The sequence below is a fragment of the Elephas maximus genome, chromosome 23, assembly GCF_024166365.1.
Source record: "Elephas maximus indicus isolate mEleMax1 chromosome 23, mEleMax1 primary haplotype, whole genome shotgun sequence".
NCBI classification, from domain to species: domain Eukaryota; kingdom Metazoa; phylum Chordata; class Mammalia; order Proboscidea; family Elephantidae; genus Elephas; species Elephas maximus.
The window spans coordinates 51,417,930-51,442,842 of NC_064841.1; the positions used below are offsets into that span (position 1 = coordinate 51,417,930).

Below are 24,913 nucleotides of genomic sequence, written 5' to 3' on the forward strand. Positions count from 1 at the left end.
CTGATGAGTTGTCTTCGGGGATGGTTCCTGTCCTGTGCCAACAGAAGGTCTGGGGAGCATTGCCGCCGGGATTCCTCTAGTCGCAGTCAGACCATTAAGTATGGTCTTTTTATGAGAATTTGGGGTCTGCATCCCACTGATCTCCTGCTCCCTCAGGAGTTCTCTGTTGTGCTCCCTGACAGGGCAGTCATCGATTGTGGCCGGGCACCAACTAGTTCTTCTGGTCTCAGGATGATGTAGGTCTCTGGTTCATGTGGCCCTTTCTGTCTCTTGGGTTCTTAGTTGTCGTGTGACCTTGGTGTTCTTCATTTTCCTTTGCTCCAGGTGGGTTGAGACCAATTGATGCATCTTAGATGGCCGCTTGTTAGAATTTAAGACCCTAGATGCCACATTTCAAAGTGGGATGCAGAATGTTTTCATAATAGAATTATTTAACCCAGTTGTTTTTTAAGCAGGCCGTTGTTCAGTTTCCCAGTGTTTGATTTCTTTTCCCTGCTTTTTCTATTATTTATTTCTACTTTTATGGCTTTATGGTCAGCGAAGATGCTTTGTAAGATTTCAATGTTTTGTATTTTGTTAAGGTTTGCTTTATGACCTAATATGTGGTCTATTCTAGAGAATGTTCCATGTGCATTGGAAAAGAAAGTATGCTTGGTTACTCTTGAGTGGAGTGTTCTGTATATGTCTACGAGGTCAGATTGGTTGATTGTGGCATTTAGATCTTCCATGTCTTTATTGAGCTTCTTTCTGAATGTTCTGTCCTTCACCACAAGTGGTGTGTTCAAGTTGCCTACTATTATTGTTGAACCGTCTATCTCAATTTTCAATGGTGTTATAGTTTCTTTTATGTATCTTGAAGCCCTGTCATGGGGTGCATAAATAATTAATATGGTTATATCCTTCTGGTATAAAAGAAAAAAGGTATACTGTCCCTTTAATCATTATATAGTGTTCCTTTGTGGTGAATTTAATTTTAAAATCTATTTTGTCAGAAATTAATATTGCCACTCCTGCATCTGACTACTCTGCCATCTTGTCCCACCTCCAAAAATGTGTATTTTTCTGCTGTTGGGTGGAGTGTTCTATATATGTCTATGAGGTCAAGTTGATTGATTTTGCCATTTAGATCTTTATCTTTGTTGAGTTTCTTTCTAGATGTTCTGTCCTTAACAGAGAGTGGTGTGTTGAAGCCTTCCAATATTATTGTCTGTCTATTTCTATAGCTGTCTATTTCTCTTTTCTGTGCGATAGAATTTATTTTATGTATTTTGGAGCCCTCTCATTGGGTGCGTAGATATTTATTAAGGTTATGTCTTCTTGGTGGATTGTCTCTTTAATCATTATATAATGCCCTTCCTTGTCTTTTATGGTTGATTTTACCTAAAGTCTATTTTATCTGAGATTAATATTGCCACTTCTGCTCTTTTTTGGCTACTGTTTGCTTGATATATTTTTTTCTGTCCTTTGATTGTTAATATACTTTTATCTCTGTGTCTAAGGTTTGTCTCTTGTAGACAGCATATGGATGGGTCATGCTTTTTTTATTGATTCTGGCACTCTCTCTCTTTTGGCAGGTGCATTTAATCCATTTACATGCACTGTGATTATTGAGAAGTATTGAGTTTATCGCTGTCATATTGTGCTTTGTGTGTGTGTGGTACTGACATTTTCTTTGTTTTTCTTACTTCCCGTACTGAGTTCCTTTTGTTTGTGGATTTTCTTTTCTTTTCTTTCATTGTTATAGATCTTTATGTTTTTCTTCTGATGAGTAGGTTTGCAACTTTTTTATGGTTGTCTCAGTTATCTAGTGCTGCTATTACATAAATACCACAAGTGGATGACTTTAACAAAGTGAAATTTATTCTCTCACAATTTAGTAGTCTAGAAGTCCAAATTCAGAGTATCAGCTCCAGGGGAAGGCTTTCTCTGTCGGCTGTAAAGGTAGATCCTTGTCATCAGTCTTTTTCTGGTCTAGGAATTTCTCAGGCACAGGGACCCTGGGTCCAAAGGATCCACTGTGCTCCCAGTGCTGCTTTCTTGATGGTATGAGGTCCCCATGTCTCTCTGCTCACTTCTTTCTTTTACATCTCAAAAGAGACTGGCAAAAGACACCATCTAATCTTGTAGATTGAGTCCTGCCTCATTAACATAATTGCCTCTAATCTTATTTCATTAATGTAATAGAGATCGGATTTACAACAGGTGGAAAAATCACATCAGAGGACAAAATGGTGGACAATCACACAATACTGGGAATCATGGCATAGCCAAGCTGACAGATATTTTGGGGGGACATAATTCAATCCATGACAATGGTTATCTTAAAGTTCACCCTTATCTTCCCAAGTTTGAACCAGTCTTTTATTACTTGATATTGCTTTGACGTCCTCTCCTTTTGAAAATTCTATACTTACACCATTAATCCCCTTTTATTGCTTTGATGTTTTCATTTAAAGATTGACACCTCTGTTTTCCTATTTTAAGTATTTTAGCTTTGTTTTATTAGAGTTCTTTACCACTTACTAGGTTGGAATCTGGTTGATGCTGTTGTGTGTCCTAGACTCTGGTTGTTGTCTAACGTTGCTCTTTCTCTAACCAAAGGACTCCCTTTAATATTTCTTATAAATTTGGTTTGGTTTTTACAGATTCCCTTAATTTCTGTTTGTCTGGAAATGTCCTAAGTTTGCTACTGTATTTGGGAGTGACTTTTGCAGGATATGTTATTCTTAGTTGGCAGCCTTTTTCTTTCATATATGTCATCCCATTGCCTCCTTGCCTGTATAGTTTCTGCCAAGTAATCACAGCTTAGTCTTATTGTTTTTCCTTTGTAAGCGACTTTGTTTTTCTCAAGCTACTCTAAGGATTATTTCTTTTTCTTTGGTTTTGGCAAGTTTGATTATGATGTATCTTGGTGATTTTCTTTTGGTATCTATCTTACATGGGGTTCAATGAGCATCTTGGGTGGTCAGCTTTTCCTCATTCATGATATTTGGGAAGTTTTCTGCCAGTAAATCTTCAACAATCTTCTATGTGTTTTCCATTTTCTCCCTTGTTCTGGAACTCCAATCATGTGCAAATTTTTCCTTTTGGTTTTGTAATATGACAACACAGCATAGAATCATAAAGATGATAGTATGGTATAGCTCTATTCCATTTTGGTATATTACGCAATCTTTTGACATCGTATTTTCAAGGAGTTTTTAATGACAAGGTACAATGATCATTACACAATTCTAAGTAAAAACTGCAGGATAAAAGCAGTATGTAGAGTATGATAAATTATGGGTTGCAGAGACAGAAAAAAAGAAAGAAATATGAGATGGGGCCAAAATGGCAGAGTAGTCAGATGCTTCTGGTGATGCCTCTTACAACAAAGACCCCAAAAAACAAGCAAAACCATTATATTTATGACAAGCTAGAAACCCTGAACATCAAAGGCAAAGTTAGAAAATAGACTGAGCATCAGGGGGAGGGAGAGACGGTTCAGAAGAGGAGAGGAGTTGCTGGACTTGAATCGGCAGGAACCCTCAGGCTCCCATTACCTTGAGCGACTGTGGCACGACTAGCAGTAGTGTTCTGGATGTGATTTCCTCAGGGAGAGACAGTGAGCTGCACAAGCTACTCACACCTCCGGAACCAGAGAATAATGGCGCTCTAGGCAAAACTAAGTACTTGTGTTTATTTTACCATGACCCTAGCCCCTAAGCTAGCTTCAGTGGCTGTTGATTTCCCTGGGGCTGAAAAAGGTCCTGCTGTACATCCTGAGCCATTTTCCTGGCCTTGGAGAAGGCATAAATTCACAACTGGGGGAAAAGATAACTGCTAGCTCCACTAAGCTGGGAAGCTCAGGACAGAAGCAGCTCCTCCTCAGGCACAAATGTTCCATGGACTTTGAATACCTTTCACCTCTGCGTGGACATGTGTGGGCCTATTTCAGGAGAATAGGCCCTTGCTGGCAGACTGCAGCTGTTTCAGCAGTGCAGTGGAGAGGTGGGTGTTTGATGTTTGACACCACTTTGCCTATTAACCAGGGTCCTCACCTATTCACATCAGGGGCCTAACTGGTGGCTCCAACCACGTCACCTAGCCATCCACGGCAGGTGTCCAAGGATGAGGGGAATCTTCCAGTCCTTACAACCAAAAGTGTAGGGTGCCCATGGTCCATCTTCAGAAGCCACCAACAGTGTGCTGTAGGGAATATGGATGCACTTTCCTCACAGACACATAGGGGACGTTTGTCAGCCCCCTGCCTTGTTCAGAATATGACCCCCTGCTGCAACCAAATACCTGTACCTACACCAATCACCCTGCCCCTCTAAGGCTATAGGACAGAGCCTGTACCACACACTTGATGAACAACTACCTGGACACCTGAGCTGAACCATTCAAAAAAAGGGAACGGACTCCTAGGCTCATACCTGGTAACACCTCTAGCCATATGGTAACAGGACGTTGGAGTTTCAAAGGCGAAAATAATCAAGCTATCTACTCAACCACCCTCTTTGGGCATATCAAAACAAAACAAAGCAAGAAGCTAGGATACAGTAAGCAAACAAAATAAACTAACACAATAACTTCTAGATGGCTCAGAGACAACAGTCAATATCCAATCACATAAAGAAGCAGGCCATGATGACTTCAACAAATTCTCAAAGCAAGGAATCAAGGAATCTTCCAGATAAAGGTATCTTCCTGGAATTACAAGATGCAGAATACAAAAGATTAATATACAGACCACTTCAAGACATCAGGAACAAGATCAGGAAGGAGATCGGACAAAATGCACAACAAGCCAAGGCACACACAGATAAAGCAGTTGAAGAAAATAAAAAGGTTATTTAAGAACTTAATGAAAAATTAAATACGCTGCAAGAATCCATAGAGAAACGGCAATCAGAAATTCAGATGATTAACAATAAAATTATAGAATTAGACAACTCAATAGAAAGACAGAGGAGCAGAATTGCAGAAATAGAAGTCAGAATTAGTGAAATTGAAGATAAAATACTTGGCATCAATATATTTGAACAAAAATCAGATAAAAGAATTAAAAAATGAAGAAACCCTGAGAATTATGTGGGACTCTATCAAGAGAAATAACCTACGAGTGATTGGAGTACCAGAACAGGAAGGGATAACAGAAAGTACAGAGAGAATTGTTGAAGATGTGTTGGCAGAACATTTCCCTGATATTGTGAAAGATGTGAAGATATCTATCCAAGATGCTCATCAAACACCACATAAGGTAGATCTCAAAGAAAGTCACCAAGACATATTATAATCAAACTTGCCAAAACCAAAGATAAAGAGAGAATTTTAAGAGTGTCTAGGGATAAACGAAAAGTCACCTACAAAGAGGAGTCAATAAGAATAAGCTGAGACTACTCGGCAGAAACCATGGAGGCAAGAAGGCAATGGGATGACTTATATAAAGCACTGAAGGAAAAAAAACTGCCAGCCAAGAATCATATATCCAATAAAACTTTCTCTCAAATATGAGGGCGAAATTAGGATATTTGCAGATAAACAGAAGTTTAGGGAATTTGTAAAAGCAAAACTAAAACTAAAAGAAATACTAGAGGGAGTTCTCTGGTTAGAAAATCAATAATATCAGATATCAAACCAAGACTAGAACAAAGGAAAGAGCAACCTGATGTCAACCCAGATGGAGAAATAACAAAAATAAGTCAAGATTAAAAAAAAAATGCCCAAAACAGGGAAACAGTGGTGTCATTATATAAAAGAAGACAACATTTAAATAATAAAGAGGAACTAAGAAATGTAGTCATAGATCTTTCATATGGACAGGAAGTCAAGGCAATATAAAGAAATAAAAGATTAGGTTTAACCTAGAAAAATAGGGGTAAATATTAAGGTAACCACAAGGGAAAGTAACAATCCTACTCATCAAAATAAAATACAAGAAAAAATAAAGACTTAGCAAAAATAAAATCAACAACAATGATTAAGAGGAAAAGACAATATATAAAGATAAACTGCTTAGCACAAAAAATCAAGTGGGAAAAAGATACTGTCAACAACACACACAAAAAGACATCAAAATGACAGTACTAAACTCATAAAACTCATACCTATCTATAATTACACTGACTGTAAATGGACTAACTGCACCAACAAAAAGTCAGAGAGTGGAAGAATGGATTAAAAAACACAATCCGTCTATATGCTGCCTACAAGAGACACACCTTAGACTTAAAGACAAAAACAAACTAAAACTCAAAGGAAGAAAAAAATATATATCAAGCAAACAACAATCAAAAAAGAGCAGGAATGGCAATATTAATTTGTGACAAAATAGAATTTAAAGTCAATCCACCACAAAGAATAAGGAAGGACACTATACAATGATTAAAGGGACAATACACCAGGAGGATATAACCATATTAAATATTTATGCACCCAATGACAGAGCTTCAGGGTCCATAAAAGAAACTATAACAGCACTGAAAAGTGAAATAGACAGCTCCACAATAAAATAGGAGACTTCAACATGCCACTTTCGGTGAAGGACAGAACATCCAAAAAGAAGCTCAATAAAGACATGGAAGACCTAAATGCCACAATCAACCAACTTGTCCTTGTAGACATATACAGGACACTCCACCCAACATCAGCCAAGTATACTTTCTTTTCCAAAGCACATAGAACGTTCTCTAGAATAGACCCCATATTAGGTAATAAAACCAAACCAAAACCAAACCCAGTGCCGTCGAGTTGATTCCAACTCATAGAGACCCTATAGGACAGAGTAGAACTGCCCCATAGAGTTTCCAAGGAGTGCCTGGCAGATGTGAACCGCCTACCCTTTGGTTAGCAGCAGTAGCTCTTAAACATTACGCCACCAGGGTTTCCATTAGGTCATAAAGGAAGCCTTAACAAAATACAAAACATTGAAATTTTACAATATGCCTTCCTGACCATAAGGCCATAAAAGTAGAAATAAATAATAGAAAAAGCAGGGAAAAGAAATCAAACACTGGGAAACTGAACAACGGCCTGCTTAAAAAACAACTGGGTTAAATAATTCTATTATGAAAACATTCTGCATCCCACTTTGAAATGTGGCATCTAGGGTCTTAAATTCTAACAAGCGGCCATCTAAGATGCATCAATTGGTCTCAACCCACCTGGAGCAAAGGAAAATGAAGAACACCAAGGTCACACGACAACTAAGAACCCAAGAGACAGAAAGGGCCACATGAACCAGAGACCTACATCATCCTGAGACCAGAAGAACTAGTTGGTGCCCGGCCACAATCGATGACTGCCCTGTCAGGGAGCACAACAGAGAACTCCTGAGGGAGCAGGAGATCAGTGGGATGCAGACCCCAAATTCTCATAAAAAGACCATACTTAATGGTCTGACTGCGACTAGAGGAATCCCGGCGGCAATGCTCCCCAGACCTTCTGTTGGCACAGGACAGGAACCATCCCCGAAGACAACTCATCAGACATGAAAGGGACTGGTCAGCGGGGCGGTGGGGGGGAGAGAGATGCTGATGAAGAGTGAGCTAATTAAATCAGGTGGACACTTGAGAGTGTGTTGGCAACTCTTGACTGGAGGGGGGATGGGAAGATAGAGAGAGAGGGAAGCTGGCAAAATTGTCACGAAACGAGAGACTGAAAGGGCTGACTCAATAGGGGGAGAGCAAGTGGGAGAAGGGAGTAAGATGTGCGTAAACTTACATGTGACAGACTGATTGGATTTGTAAATGTTCACTTGAAGCTTAATAAAAGTTAATTAAAAAAAAAAACTGGGTTATAGAAGACATTAAGGATGGAATAAAGAAATTCACAGAATCCAATGAGACTGAAAAGTCTTTCTATCAGAACCTTTGAGACACAGCCAAAGCAGTGCTCAGAGGACAATTTATATCAATAAATGCACACACCCAAAAAGAAGAAAGGGCCAAAATCAAAGAATTATCCCTACAACTTGAACAAATAGAGAGAGCAATAAACAAAATCCTCAGGCACCAGAAGAAAGCAAACAATAAAAATTAGAGCAGAATTAAATGAAGTAGAGAACAGAAAAACAATTGAAAGAGTTAACAAGACCAAAACCTGGTTCTTTGAAAAAATTAACTAAATTGATAAACCATTGGCCAAACTGACAGAAGAAAAACAGGAGAGAAAGCACGTAACCCAAATAAGAAATGAGATGGGAGATATCACAACAGACCCAACTGAAATTAAAAGAATCATACCAGATTACTATGAAAAATTGTACTCTAACGAATTTGAAAACCTAGAAGAAACAGATGAATTTCTAGAAACACACTACCTACCTAAACTAACACAAACAGTGGTAGAACAAATAAATAAACCCATAACAAAAGAAGAGATTGAAAAGGTAATTTTAAAACTCCCAATAAAAAAAAGCCCTGGCCTGAAGGCTTCCCTGGAATATTCTACCAAACTTTCAGAGAAGAGTTAACATCACTACTACTAAAGGTATTTCAGAGCCTAGAAAAGGATGGAACACTCCCAAGCTCGTTCAGTGATGCCAGCATATCCCTCATACCAAAACCAGGTAAAAAAAAAAAACAAAAACAAACCCACTGCCGTCGAGTCAATTCCAACTCATAGCGACCCTATAGACAGAGTAGAACTGCCCGATAGAGTTTCCAAGGAGCGCCTGGCAGATTCGAACTGCTGACCTCTTGGTTAGCACCCGTAGCGCTTAACCACTATGCCAACAGGGTTTCCAAAACCAGGTAAAAGGCACCACAAAAAAAGAAAATTATAGACCAATATCCCTCATGAACTTAGATGCAAAAATCCTCAACAAAATTCTAGCCAATAGAATTCAACAACATATCAAAAAAATAATTCACCATGACCAAGTGGGATTCATACCAGATATGCAGGGATGGTTCAACATTAGAAAAACAATGAATGTAACCCATCATATAAATAAAACAAAAGACAAGAACCACATGATCTTATCAGTTCATGCAGAAAAGGCATTTGACAAGGTCTAACACCCATTCATGACAAAAACTCTCAGCAAAATAGGGATAGAAGGAAAATTCCTTAACATAATAAAGGGCATTTATGCAAAGCCAACAGCGACATCATCCTAAATGGAGAGAGTCTGAAAGCATTCCCCTTGAGAACGGGAACCAGACAAGGATGCGTTTTACCACCACTCTTATTCAATATCGTGCTAGAGTTCCTAACCAGAGCAATTAGGCTAGATAAGGAAATAAAGGGTATCCAGATTGGTAAGGAAGAAGTAAAAGTATCTCTATTTGCACATGACATGATCTTAAACATAGAAAACCCTAAAGAACCCTCAAGAAAACTGCTGAAACTAGTAGAAGAGTTCAGCAGAGTATCAGGATACAAGATAAACACAGAAGAATCAGTTGGATTCCTCTACACCAACAAAGAGAATGCCGAAGAGGAAATCACCAAATCAATACCATTTACAGTAGCCCCAAGAAGATAAAAATACTTAGGAGTAAGTCTAACCAGAGATGTGAAAGACCTATGCAAAGAAAACTACAAGACACTACTGCAAGAAACCAAAGGAGACCTACATAAGTGGGAAAACATACCTTACTCATGGATAGGAAGACTCAACATTGTAAAAATGTCTATTCTACGGAAAGCAATCTATAGAGACAACGCAATTCCAATCGAAAATTCCAATGACACTTTTTAATGAGATGGAGAAACGAATCAACAACTTCATACGGAAGGGAAAGAGGCCCCAAGTAAGTAAAGCATTGCTGAAAAAGAAAAACAAAGTGGGAGGCCTCGCACTACCTGATTTTAGAACCTATTATACCACCACAGTAGTCAAAACAGCCTGGTACTGGTACAACAACAAATACATAGATCAATGGAACAGAAGTGAGAATCCAGGCATAAATCCATCCCCATATGAGCAGCTGATATTTGACAAAGGCCCAAAGTCAGTTAAATGGGGAAAAGACAGTCTGTTTAACAAATGGTGCTGGCATAACTGGATAGCCATCTGCAAAAAAATGACACAAGACCCATACCTCACACCATGCACAAAAACTAACTCAAAATGGATCAAAGATCTAAGTATAAAATCTAAAACGATAAAGATCATGGAGGAAAAAATAGGGACAATGCTCGGAGCCCTAATACATGGCATAACCAGTATATAAAATGTTACTAACAATGCACGAACACCAGAAACTAGATAACTGGGAGCTCCTAAAAATCAAACACCTATGTTCATCCAAAGACTTCACCAAAAGAGTAAAAAGATTACCTACAGACTGGGAGAAAGTTTTTAGCCGTGACATTTCCAATCAGTGTCTGATTCTCTAAAATCTACATGATACTGCAAAACTCAAGAACAAAAAGACAAATAACCCAATTAAAAAATGGGCAAAGGATATGAACAGGCACTTCACCAAAGAAGACATTCAGGCACCTAACAGATACATGCGGAAATGCTCATGATCATTAGTTATTAGAGAAATGCAAATCAAAACTACAATGAGATACCATCTCACTCCAACAACGCTGGCATTAATCCAAAAAACACAGAATAATAAATGTTGGAGAGGTTGTGGAGAGACTGGAACACATACACTGCTGGTGGGAATGTAAAATGGTACAACCACTTTGGAAATTGATTTGGCGCTTTCTTAAAAAGCTAGAAATAGCACTACCATACCATCCAGCAATCTCACTCCTTGGAATATATCCTAGAGAAATAAGAGCCTTTACACGAACAGATATATGCACACCCATGTTCATTGCAGCACTGTTTACAATATCAAAAAGATGGAAGCAACCAAGGTGCCCATCAACGCATGAATGGATAAATAAATTATGGTATATTCACACAATGGAATACTACCCACCGATAAAGAACAGTGATGAATCCGTGAACCATTTCCAAACATGGCGGTATCTGGCAGGCATTATGCTGAGTGAAATTAGTTGCAAAAGGACAAATGTTGTATGAGACCACTATTATAATAACTGGAGAAACAGTTTAAACAGAGAAGAAAATATTCTTTGATGGTTACAAGGGTCGGGAGGGAGTGAGGGAGAGAGGTATTCACTAATTAGATAGTAGACAAGAACTATTTTAGGTGAAAGGAAAGACAACACACGATACAGGAGAGGTCAGCACAACTGGACTAAACCAAAAGCAACGAAGTTTCCTGAATAAACTGAATGCTTTGCCAAGGCCAGCATAGCAGGGGCGGGGGTTTGGGGACCATGGTTTCAGGGGACATCTATGTCAATTGGTATAATAAAATCTGTTAAGAAAACATTCTGCATCCCACTTTGGAGAGTGGCGTCTGGGGTCATAAATAGTAGCAAGTGGCCATCTAAGATGCATCACTTGGTCTCAACCCACATGGAGCAAAGGAGAACGACGAGAACCAAAGACACAAGGTAATTATGAGCCCAAGAGACAGAAAGGGCCACATAAATCAGAGACTCCATCAGAATGAGATCAGAAGAACTAGATGTTGCCTGGCTACCACCAATCACTGCCCTGACAGGGAACACAACAAAGAATCCCTGGTGGAGCAGGAGAGCAGTGGCATGCAGACCTCAAATTCTAGTAAAAAGGCCAGTCTGGGACGAGAAAGACCCCAGAGGTCATGGTTCCCAGACCTGCTGTTAGCCCAAGACTGGAAGCATTCCGAAAGCCAACTATTCAGACAGGGATTGGACTGGATTATAAGATAGAAAATGATACTGGTGAGGAGTGAGCTTCTTGGCTCAAGTAGACACATGAGACTATGTGGGCAGCTCCTGTCTGGAGGAGAGGTGAGAAGGCAGAGGGGGACAGAAGCTGGCTGAATGGACATGGGAAATACAGGATGGAGAGAAGGAGTGTGCTGTCTCACTAGGGGGAGAATAACTAGAAGTACATACAAGCTGTATATAAATTTTTGTATAAGACTGACTTGATTTGCAAAATTTCACTTAAAGCAGGATAAAAAGAAAAATAAAAAAAGAAAGGGATAAGAAACATATGGCATTTTCCAAGCATATTCGATCTCAGAATCCTAACACCAGTGGGCACTTGTTTTATATTTTATCATTTGGGTGATATGAGAAAGCTAATAAACAAAATGAAGACTCCTGGTGGCGCAATGGTTAATTGCTTGGCTACTAACAGAAAGGTCAGCAGCTCAAACCTCCCAGCCGCTTCTTGTGAGAAAGATGTGGCAGTCTGCTTCCTTATAGATTTACAGCCTTGGAAATCCTAGAGAGTAGTTCTACTCCGCCTTATAGGGTCACTATGAGTCTGAATCAACTCAGTGGCAATGTGTTTGTCTGTCTCCCCTGCTTTGGTAATAAACAAATAAGTTAACATGGATAGGCATTAAAAAAAAAAAAGTATACATTCTTTTCCAACAGACATGGAGCATTCTCCAGAATAGACCATATCTTAGGCCACAAAGCAACTCTCAATAGAATCCAAAATACCAAAATAATACAAAGCATTCTCTCTGATTACAATGCCATAAAAGTAGAAATGAATAACAGGAAAACCAGGGGAAAAAAATCTAATACATAGAAATTGAGTAACACCGTCCTTAAAAACAACTGGATAATAGAAGAAATGAAAGATGGAATTGAAAAAAATACCTAGAATTAAATGAGAATGAAAGCACATCAGACCGAAGCCTTTGCGTCACAGCAAAGGCATTGCTCAGAGGTCAATTTATAGCAATAAATACACAGGTCAAGAAAGAAGGATGGACCAAAATCAAAGGCTAGCTCTAGAACTTGAAAAAAATAGCAAACAGCAAAAGAAGCCCACAATCCACCAGAAATATGGAAATAATAAACACTATCCCATTACCCATTGCCTTTGAGTCGATTCCAACTCATAGCGACCCTATATGACAAAGTATAACTGCCCCATAATTTCCAAAGGGTTTCCAAGGAACAGCTAGTGGAGTCAAACTGTCGGCCTTTTTTTTTTTTTTTAATTGTGCTTTAGGTGAAACTTTACAGCTCAAGTTAATTTCTGATTCAAAAATTCATACACATATTGTTTTGTGATATTGGTTCCAATCCCCACAATGTGACAGCACGCTCCCCCTTTCCACCCTGGATTGCCTGTGTCCATTCGACCAATTTCTGTCCCTTCCTGCCTCCTCATCCTGCTTTTGAACAGGAGCTGCCCATTTGGTCTCATATATCTGACTGAACTAAGAAGCATGTTCCTCACGTGTATTATTTTTGTTTTATAGTTCTGTCTAATCTTGGTCTGAAGAGTGGGCTTTGAGAATAGTTTCAGTTCTGGGTTAACAGAGTGTCTGGGGGCCATAGTTTTGGGGGTCCCTCCAGTTACTGTCAGATCATTAAGTCGTATTTTTACATGAATTTAAATTCTGTTCTACATTTTTCTCTTGCACTGTCCAGGGCCCTCTATTGTGATCCCTGCCCGAGTAGTTGCTGGTGGTAACCAGGCACCGTCTAGTTGTTCTGAGCTCAGTTTGGTGGAGGCTGTGGTTGATGTGGTCCATTAGTTCTCTGAACTACTCCTTCTCTTGCATCTTTGGTTTTCTTCATTCTCCTTTGCTCCAGCTGGGATGAGACCAATAGATGTATCTTAGACGGCCTCTTGCAGGCTTTTAAGATCCCAGGTGTTGCTCACCAAAGTGGGATGTAGAACATTTTTTTGATAAGCTATGTTATGCCAATTGACCTAGATATCCCCTGAAACTATGGTCTCCAGGCCCTGGCCCCTCCTACTCTGTCCCTCAAAGTGTTTGGTTGTGTCTAGGAAACTTCTTTACTTTTGCTTTGGTCCAGTTGTGCTGACTTCCCCTGTCTTGTGTGTTTTCCTTCCCTTCACCAAAGTTAACCCTTGTCTACTATCTAGTTGATGATTTCCCCCCCCCCCCCACCTCTGCACAAATTGACCTTTTGGTTAGCAGTGGAACACTTGGCCATTGCACCACCAGGGCTTCATAATAAAGAGTAGAGAAGAAATAAATGAAATAGAGAATAGAAAAACAATAGAAAGAATCAATAAGACCGAAAGTTGGTCCTTCGAAAAGATCAACAAAACCATTGGCCAAATTGACAAAAGAAAAACAGGAGAGAAAGCAAATAACCTAAGTAAGAAATGAGATGGGGGGCATTACAACACACTCAACTGAAATAAAAAGATCGTAACGGAATACTTTGAAAAATTATACTCAAATTTGAGAACCTAGAGGAAATGGACAAATTTCTAGAAACACGCTACCTACCTAAACTAACACAAGCTGAGACAGAAAATCTGAACACACCCATAACAAGAGAAGAAACTGAAGAGGTAATAAAGAAACTGCAAAAAAAAAAAAAAAGCCCTGGCACAGATGGCTTCACCAGAAAATTCTACCATTCAGAGAAGAGCTCACACCAGTTCTACTCAAAAAAAGCCCTGGCCCAGATGACTTCACTAGAAAATTCTGCCAAACATTCAGAGAGGTGCTCATATCAGTTCTACTCAAACTATTCTCAGAGCATAGAAAAGAAAGGATTACTTCTGAATTCATTCTGTAAAGCCAACATAACCCTGATACCAAAGCCAGGCAAAGGCACCACAAAAATAAAAAAAAAGGAAATTACAGACCGATACCTTTCATGAATATAGATGCAAAAATTCTCAACAAAACTTCCAGTAGATATCAGCATCATATCATAAATAAAATAATACACCATGACCAAGTGAGATTCATACTACGTAGGCAAGGATGGTTCAACATTAGAAAATCAGTCAGCATAATCCACCTGATAAATAGACCAAAAGAAAAGAATCACATGACCATCCCAACCCACCCAGAAAAGGCATTTGATAAAGTCCAACACCCATTCCTGATTAAAATAAAAAAAAATTTTTTTTCAATAAAACAGGAATAGAAGGGAAATTCCTCACCATAATAAAGGGTGTTTTTTTTTTTTTTTTTTTATACAAAACCAGGAAACCCTGGTGGCATAGTGGCTAAGTGCTACAGCTGCTAACCAAAGGGTCGGCAGTTCGAATCCTCCAGGCAGTCCTTGGAAACTCTATGGGGCAGTTACACTCTGTCCTATAGGGCCTCTATGAGTCAGAATGGACTTGATGGCACTGGGCTTGGTTCTGGTATATGTTAATAAAATTATTCAATTATTCATCCACTAAAAATTAAAACGCAAATAAAAATGTAAAAAAAAAATCATTGCTTCCATGACGGCAGAATTTATCACATTAAAAAAACAAATGTCTTAGTCATTTAGTGCTGCTGTAACAGAACTACCACATGTGGATGGCTTTAACAAACGGAAATTTATTTTCTCACAATCTAGTAGTATAGAAGTTCAAATTCAGGGTGGCAGCTCCAAGGGTAGGCTTTCTCTCTCTGTCTGCTCTGGAGGAAGGTCCTTCTCATCAATCTTCCCCTGGACTAGGAGTTTCTCCGAACAGAAACCCTGGGTCCAAAGAATGCCCTCTGCTTCCTGCACTGCTTTCTTGGTGGTATGAGGTCTGCCTGTTTCTCTGCTCACTTCTCTCTTTTATATCTCAAAAGAGATTGGTTTAAGACACTTATCTTGTAGATCTCATCAGTATAACTGCCACTAATCCGTCTCATTAACATCATAGTGATAGGATTTACAACACATAGGAAAATCACACCACATGACAAAACGGTGGACAATCACACAATACTGGAAATCTTGGCCTAGCCAAGTTGACAGATATTTTGGGGGGATACAATATAATCCACGACACCAAATAACTTGTCTATGTGTTTGTCTTCTCCACAGAGTGAGCATCCTGATGTTGGGGACTATACCTTAGTTATTTTGTTTTCTTGCTTCCTTGCTCAGTGCCTGGTATGTAGTAGGCACTCAATGCATGTTTGTGAAAGAAAGAAGGAAGGTAGTAAAGAAGGGAGGAATTGACTCAGAATGGAAGGAATGAGGAAGAAGAAGGGAGGCCTATAGAGAGTTGAGCAGGGCTAAAGAGTAAATAGGTTTCCTCTGCTGAGCCCACCAGAAAATCAACCATTGGTGGAGGGAGATGGCTCTGCAAAGAGCAATTTTGGCCGGAAGAGTAGACCTAAGTCAAAAAAAAGAACACTTTACCTTATCCCTTTGGCCGCTCAAAAAGTGTCACAGCTCTTCACTCAAACAGAATAGGCAGAGTTGACCTTGAGGCTGAGCATCAGAGACGAAGACCAGGAAGTGACAACAGGGAGTGTCCATCACGCTGCAGCCGTGTTCACAGGGACTGACCTTCACTGACTGCAGCATAGCTGGGAGGTGAAAGGACTATAGCTGGGGAAGAAAACATGAAGAACACGGGCCCCTAGAGTGCAATTTTTATGGATAAAGCATCCCCATTCCCACATACCCCCATTATGCTGTCATAAACCTGACAATTCCTTGTCATATAATTCAGATACATCTATTTCAATCCACATCCTTTCTCATCACAAACTATAATTTGCATTGAAAATTGGCTGGTTTGGTTGTTACTGAATACAGCGATCTGATTTGTAAAGTTAGGAGGCTGTGAGGATTGTAATTAAAGCTATTAATATAATGAATTAAAAATTATGAAAGATACAGCCACTTTGGAAAACAGTTTGGCAGCTTTCTAAAAAGCTAGACAAATTTACCTTATTACACTGCAATTCCACTCCTGTTATGGATTGAATTGTGTCCCCGAAAAATATGCGTTGTGAATCCTAATTGCTGTGTCTATGGTTATAATCCCATTTGGGATAGAGTTGTCTTTGTTGTTAATAAGACAGGATTAGTGTAGGGTGTGTTTAACATCAATTTCTTTTGAGATATAAAAGAGATTAAACAAGAGAAAGAAGCAGAGACAGGGGAAGAGAGATGCCAAACCACATGAAGATCATCCAGGATCAGCTCAGAAGAGACAAGGCCCTTCCTCCAGAGCTGACAGAGAAAGAAAGCCTTTCCCTAGAGCCTTCACTCTGAATTAAGACTTCTAGCCTCCTAAATTGTGAGAAAATAAATTTCAGTTTGTGAAAACCATCCACTTGTGGTGTTTCTGTTGTAGCAGAAATAACTAAGATAACTAGATCACTGGATAACTAAGACAGAATTTGGAACTGAGAGTGGGGTATTTCTCCAATAAATACCTAAAATGTGGAAGTGCTTTTGGAATTGGGTAATGGGTAGAGGCTGGAAAAGTTTTAAGGTGCCTAATAGTAAAAGCTTAGATTGCCTTGAAAAGACTATTGGTAGAATTACGTACATCAAAAGTGATTCTGGTGAGGGCTCAGAAGAAAGTAAGGAGAGCTACAGAGAAATTCTCCATCATCTTAGAGAATACACATGGCATCAGCAATGGAAAGTTGATAGAAACGTGGACGTTAAATGTGTTTCTGGCAAAGCTTTAAAAGAAAATTGTGAACATGTGATTGGACAATGGAAGAAGGGCAATGCATTTTATGCAGTGGCAAAAGAGTTGTATGAATTATGTTCAAATGTTTGAAGGAAGGTAGAACTGGTAAGGGATGAACTTGGATATGGCTGATGAGATTTCTAAGCAAGATCTTATAGTAAAATTAAAATGTGAGAGGAAAGAGATAGACTTAGAAATGAACAGTGCAAAATGAAAACAGAGCTTAAAGATTTGGCAAATTCTGTTACAAACACATCCTAGAATGTTCACCAAGGATGTGGCTATGTAATCTTTTGTTAAAGAGATTAAGCCTGTGACTACTGGATCTAACCAACTACCACAGCAGAAAATCCATCAATTTAGGTTGAAGGTAACAGAGAAAGAATGGAAGGAAAAGAACTCTCTGCCTCATGAAATTCTATAGGCAGGAAACAGGTCAAAGGAGCTACATCCACAAGAAAAGAAAAGGACCATTCCTGAAGCAGCTCAAAAATCAGCAGAACTATTTGAAGGAGTATGGGAAACAGGGCCTCACAGTGTCAACATGTGGGACGACGGTCTCCTGGATCTCAAAGGGTGGGACCACATCCTTGTAGGTTTCAAAGAGTCATCTTCACCACCTTGGTTCCAGAGTGTGGAGCTGCCTTTAAGGCATGCTAGGGGGATGGGGGATGGGTCTGCAGCCCAAAGCTGAGGGGGATGGGGCTGCTAATTCTTTTCTATTATTCAAAATATTCTTATTTACTGAGTCCTGTATTCAGGCCCTCTCAATGTCTCAGAACACAATGAAATCTCTATCCTTAAAGAAATTTGTTTAAAATTGTACATGGTTCAAGGTTACCCACTGAACATTTTAGATATGAAAGGAGAAATTAGTGATTATTAATTTTTATGTAACATATTTACTTTGTTTTTAAACTTTATTGAGGTAAAATCTAAATTATTCATATATCATAAAATTTACACTCAAGAAGTGTACCATTCAATCCTTTTAAGTAAGCTTACCATGTTGTACAACTCTTTCCATAATCCAGTTTTAGAATCTCATCATCGCAATATCTCTCATGTCCATTTACCATTACCCACCAAGAAACCACTAATCTGCTTTCTATCTCTATAGATTTACCTCTTCTAAACATTTCATGTAAATAGAATCATGCAATATGTGGTCTTCTCCTCACTCATGTAGCTGCAGGGACTGATGAACCCAAGATTGGCAGGTCAGATAGCAAGCTGCTGGCTCACAGACTGTGGAGGCTGACGAATCCAAGATTAGCAGAGAAGACAGCAGGCTGCTAGCTTAAGTCCTAAGAACTGGAGATCAGATAATGCCCAGCCAAATGCAGGATCTGAGCAGAACAAAAAAACAGTGAGTTTTACCAGAAAGTCCTTATATATTGGATGCAGTTCACGCCCCCAGGAAGCTCCCTTTCAACTGATTGACTACTGATAGCAGATCTCATCATGGAGGTGATTGTACTATCTCAGATCTTATCATGGAAGTGATTACATCATTATCTAACTGCCATACTACATCATAACTGCCAAACCACTGAGGATCATGGCCCAGTCAAGTTGACACATAACCTTAACCATCACAGGTGCCCGTGAGTGGGTTCCATTCATGGTGACCTTATGTACCAAAAACCCAAACCCACTCCATCCAGTAGATTCCAACTCATAGCAACCCTAGAGGACACAGTAGAACAGCCCCTGTATGGTTTCCAAGGCTGTAAATCTTTGCGGAAGCAAACTGCCATATCGTTCTCCTGCAGAGTGGCTGGTGGGTACTAACTGCAGACCTTTCGGTTAGCAGCCAAGCACTTAACTGCTGCGCCACCAGGGTTCCTACGTTACATACAACAGAACAAAATGTTGACCAGTCCAGGACCATCGTCACGATGGTTGGTATGTTTGACTCCATTATTGTGGCTATTGTGTCAATCCATCTGTCTTTGTCATCTAGTGCTGCTATAGAGAAATACCACAAGTGGACGGCTTTAACAAAGAGAAGTTTATTCTCTCACAGTCAAGTAGGCTACAAGTCCCAATTCAGGGCGTCGGCTCCAAGGGAAGGCTTTCTCTCTCTGTTGGTTCTGGAGGAAGGTCCTTGTCATCAGTCTGTTCTTGGTCTGGGAGCATCTCAACACAGGAACCTCAGGTCCAAAAGACATGCTCTGCTCCCAGCACTGCTTTCTTGGTGGTATGAAGTCTCCACATCTTTCTGCTTGCTTCTCTCTTTTATATCTCAAAGAGATTGGCTTAAGACACCACCTAATCTTGTAGACCTCAACAGTATAATTGCCGCCAATCCATTTTATTACGTCATAGTGATGATATTTACAACACATAGGAAAATCACACAGGTGATAAGATGGTAGACAATCATACAATCACATAAGGGAATCATGACCTAGCCAAGTCGACAGATATTTTGGGGGGACACGATTCAATCCATGATGCCATCTCATGGAGGGTTTTCCCTCATTTTTGCTGATCCTCTACCCAAACCAGTAGGTGAGGCCACAGGCTGCTGGCTCACAAGATTGCAGAAGCTGTTGAATCAGACCAGACCATCAGGCCACCAGCCCATGGGGCTGCAGAGGCCAGTGAATCCCAGAATCAGGAGGTCAAACAGCAGGCCTCTGGCTCAAGTCCCAAGAATTGGAGGTTAGATGATCATGAACTATACGCGGGATACGGACGCAGAGAGAGAGAGCCCCGCCAGAGCACCCACATATATACCTTGGATGCAGGCCACACTCCAGGGAAGGACGTAACTTGAGTAAGGGTGGGACTTGAGTCACATTCTGCTGCAAGGCTGTGACTCAAAATATACCCTATACCAATCCTGCCTCATTAACATGTAGAAGTTAGGATTTACAACACATGAAATGGAGGACAGCCATACAATACTGGGAATTGTGGCTTAGCCAAGTTGACACATAAACCCAATGATCACAGTTGCCATATAACTTACTTGCATAGTACCACTCGATCATTGTGTGAGTCACAAAGACCATGGCTAGAAGGGCCATATTAAGTAATTCATTCTACCACACACCCTTAAAAATTATTGAGGGCCCCAAAAAACTTTGTGTGTGTTTTTGTTTCAGGTATATAGAAAAGGGTTATATCCATTAATATTTATTATATTAGAAATTAAAACTAAGAAAATTTAAAAATATTTATTAATTAAAAATAGCAACAATAAACTTATTACATGTTAACATAAATAATGTTTCATGTAAAATATTTTTTTTAAAAAAGTGTGATGAGTGGCAGTATTTTACATTTTGTATTAAACTCCTTTAACCTCTGGTTTAAAACAAGACAGCTGGATTATTTCTGCTTCCACATTAGATCTGTTGCAATATGTTGTTTTAGGTAAAATCTGTGAAGGAAGTCCATCTTCATCCAGATAAGTAGTTGGAAAAGGGGACCTTGTGAATCCCCGAAATCCCCAGATCACACCTTGAGGCCTGCTGCTCTACTATAAATCACAATTTTTGCTATCATATGAACAACTCAAGCAGAAACTAGTACCGTACTAGAAATAAATTCCGTTTTGAAAGGGTTTCCTAGGAGTTATAAACCACACGACTCATTTGAACATTTTTATCACTTTGAAAATGCTTCTGCTATGCAGCTTGTTCCTTGTTCCAACCGAAGGCATTTGCCTAATCAAAGCAGTCTGGCGGCAAGGCTCTGACCACAAGGGGGCACACAGCCCCACCTTTCACATGTAACCCCTCGGGATTCTGCGTTCCTTGATGGCAGCACTAGTTTTGTTCAACGTAAGAGTTGAGTGCGGAGGATTAAGTCCAGGAAAAGGGAAGTTAAAGACTAGAACTGTGTTTTATAGTGAGGGTTATTAAATAAATTCTAAAACAGTTCTAAATGTTGGAAGAAGCACTATTTGGCATCTTTGATCTCTTCCTAGCTATTGTGGCTTTCTCATTCTCTTAGTGTTTTTTTAACTGACATGCTTAAATTACATATCACTATGTCCATTAATGAAATGCTGGTAGCCTAGTGGTTAAGAGCTATGGCTGTTAAACAAAAGGTCCCCAGTTTGAATCTACCAGGTGCTCCTTGGAAACTCTGTGGGGCAGTTCTACTCTGCCCTATAGCATCACTATGAGTCGAAATTAACTCGATGGCAACAGGTTTTTTTTTATCTCTACAAAAAGAATTCCCTCCCAAAGCAAGACATTGCACTAGAAACAACGTGGGAAAAAAAATAGGTGGCAGTTGAGTGACCCACTCCATCCTGAGAGCCAGGAGAACTGAGTTCTTGTTTTCATGGCAGTACTTTCTCACTGTGACACTGGGCAGGTTACTCATGCTCCCTCAGATGAACGATCCACCCCATCTGTAAAACGGGGCTAAAAATACTTTAACTGCTCAAAAGCTCCATACCAGATTATCTCTGGAGTTTCTTGATAGTTTTGAATTATATGAATCTATGATTCAGTTTGAATTCAGTAGTGTCCTGCCCACAGAATAAAGCCCAGTTTCCTTAATAAGACTCAAAAAGTCCTTCATGATCCCGCCCCTGCCTATATGCAGCCTCAGGTGTCCTTCAGGCATTTTATGCTCCAGCCATACTGCAACGCACCCTCTCCTCCTCTCCCTCCCTCCCTCACCTCACCTCCCACACTCTAGTTATCTGGCCATTTTCTACTGTCATTTAGGTCTCAGAACAGGCATCACTTCGCATTTCCTCTGGGCAGCCTTCTCTGACCTCCCCAGTCTGAACCAGGTACTCCTGTAGGTACTCCTTTAGACACTCTCATAGTTGCTCTCTGAGGCACTGCACCTTCCCGTTTAGACGATTGTATTATAATTGTCTGAATGCTTTACTCCACTGTGAGTCCCAGGAGGTAAGAAGCATGTCTGCCTTCTTCATGGGAATCCCCAACACAAAGCACAACCCTGGCACATAGTAGGTGCACAGAAAACTATTTATTGAATAAAGGAAGGACGTCTATCCTGGGATAGTGCCAGTCACATAGCAGGTGTTCATTAAATACCTGTCAACTGAACTGAGAACCCAGAGATCCTTAAGAGGATTTTAAAAATCTGTTAAGATAAATATAGACAAGCACAGAATTCTGAAAATAAGATGATGTGATGGTTAAGGTTATGTGTCAACTTGACTAGGCCATGATTCTCAGTGGTTTGGCAGATATTATATAATCATCCTCCACCTTGTGATCTGGCATAAGCAGCCAATCAGCTGAAAGCCAATCAGTTGAAAGCCAATCAGTTTCCTTGGAGGTATGGCCTGCATCCAATATATATGGATGCTCTGGCAAACTCTCTCTGGATCCTGTATCTGACTTGTCATCCTCTGGTTCTTTGGGTGTGAGACAGCAGCCTTCCTCCTTACCTGCTGATTTGGAGTTCATCAGCCCCTACAACCATGTGAGTCAGGAGAAGCCTCCAGTCTGATGCCTGACCCATGGATTTGGGACTTGCCAGCCTCCACAATTGTGTGACTGAGTCTGTGGATGAATATCCAGAAGAGATAAAGCAGATAGAAGTCTTTTGTTACAGTGCCAAATGGAAGCCTCTGGGAGGCCACAATGAAGACCTAGCCTCACATAGGCATTCTCCTCCCAGAAAAGTACATCATGAGTCCTCAAATTCTTTTCTTCTTAAGAGGGTTTGTCATGACTCCTCGTATTCATCTCCTCCTAGGAGGGTCCATCATGACTTCTCAAATTCTTCTTTTCCTAGGAGGGTTTGTCATGACTCCCCAGATCAATCTCCTCCTAGGAGGGTCTGCCATGGCTCCCCTGATCCACCTCCCCCCAGGAGGGTTCGTCATGATTCCTCAGATGCTTCACCAGCGAAGAGGTCCTGTCATGATTCCCTTGATCCTTCTCCATCCAGAAAGCCTCACAATTTTTCAGTTGTATCTCCTAGGAAAGCTCATTGTGACTCACCAGATCCATCCCCTCCTAGGAGGGCCCATCACAATTCCTCAGACATATCTCCTCCCAGAAGGGCTTTGTCATGATTCCCCCAATTTGCTTACTAATGTCCCTCTTGCCCAGAACCAAAAGCAGTAAATCCCCAGAAAGAGCCTCTAGCAAGTCTTCTCCACATTGGAAGAGACCAGGACCCTCTCATTTATCACTTCTAAAGAAAAGCAAACATGAGTATGCCTTGGAACTGCCTCCTCTGTGAAAAAAGCAAGAAGAATCCCATTTTGTGAATAAGAAGCAGCATGATTCTAAAGACTCTTCCCTCAGCCATAGGAAATTTCATTTAAGCTATTCACCTAGGAGACATCAGAGTCATACCTTGGAGTCTTCTTCCTACACAAGTGACAGCCAGGAAGCCTCTGATTCAAATCTTTCTCCTTCATGGCATAAACCTAAACAAAGTCCAGGGCACCAAGATTCTGGTTCAGATTTGTCACTTCCATGGAATAGACCTTGACACTGGAGCTCTGATTCTGACCTTTCTCCACCAAAAAGAAACAGAGGAACAAATCTGATTCTGATCTGTCTCTACCTCAAAGGAGTCAGCCTCCTGGAAAGAAAGCTGCACACATGTTTTCTGAGGCCAAAACTGAGTTGGTGTTAACTGATACACAGCAAGAGCAGCAGGAACTCAATAAATGAGACCAAGATACCATGAAGTTTGAAGCTGAATTCTAGTATACTGAAACCATATTCTGAGATAAGTCTGATTGTAAGAGGAACTTGAAACTGAAATGTTTAGGGCAAAGAAGAAAATCAGAGAAGGACATGGAGAGAGATGAGCTGAATGTCCAGTAGGGAAAAGGGCTTGCCCAGAGCTGGCAACAGCAACACAATGTGGAGGATGCAATGAAGAAGATGCAAAAGCCTCTGGCCCACTATATTGATTAAGACCTGAATCCGACGTTGAGAGAACAAGAAAGAGACAGAGACTTCATTGTCAACTTCATCAAAAAGAATAAGGCCAAGGAGAACAAGAATAAGAAAGTGATACCTCGTTATAGTGGCCCAGCACAGCCTCCCAAGAGATTCAATATCTGGCCAGGATATCACTGGGACAGAGTGGACAGATTCAATGGATATGAGCAGGAGTGTTTTGCCAGACTTGCCAGCAAGAAGGCAGCGGAAGAACTTGTCTGCGAGTGGAGTTTTTTGGATATGTAACTTTTCTGAGTCTGTGGGCATAACTCTGGGTTGTGGTAGTGGACATAGGGCAGCCAGATATCCAGCTGTTACAGTTGTCTATGCTAAAAATCAAGACCCCACTCCTGGTATCAAATTCTTATTTACCCAGTGCTCTTGTAACAGAAATACCATAAATGGGTACCTTTAACAAACAGAAATTTATTTTCTCACAGTTAAGGAGGATAGATGTCATAATTTAGGGTGCTAGCTCTAAGGGAAGGGTTTCTCTTTCTGTCAGCTCTGGAGGAAGGTCCTTGTCTCTTCTGAGCTTCTGCTTCTGGGTGATCTTCATGTGACTAGGCATGTGTCTTTCCCCATCTCTGCTTGCTAGCTT

At 40.2% G+C, this 24,913-nt stretch overlaps 1 pseudogene; it reads left to right on the forward strand.

The window, feature by feature from the left end:
- Window positions 1-22,293: 22,293 nt before the first annotated feature.
- On the forward strand, window positions 22,294-24,558 carry LOC126066249 (BUD13 homolog; annotated as a pseudogene).
- The last annotated feature ends 355 nt before the right edge of the window (window positions 24,559-24,913 follow it).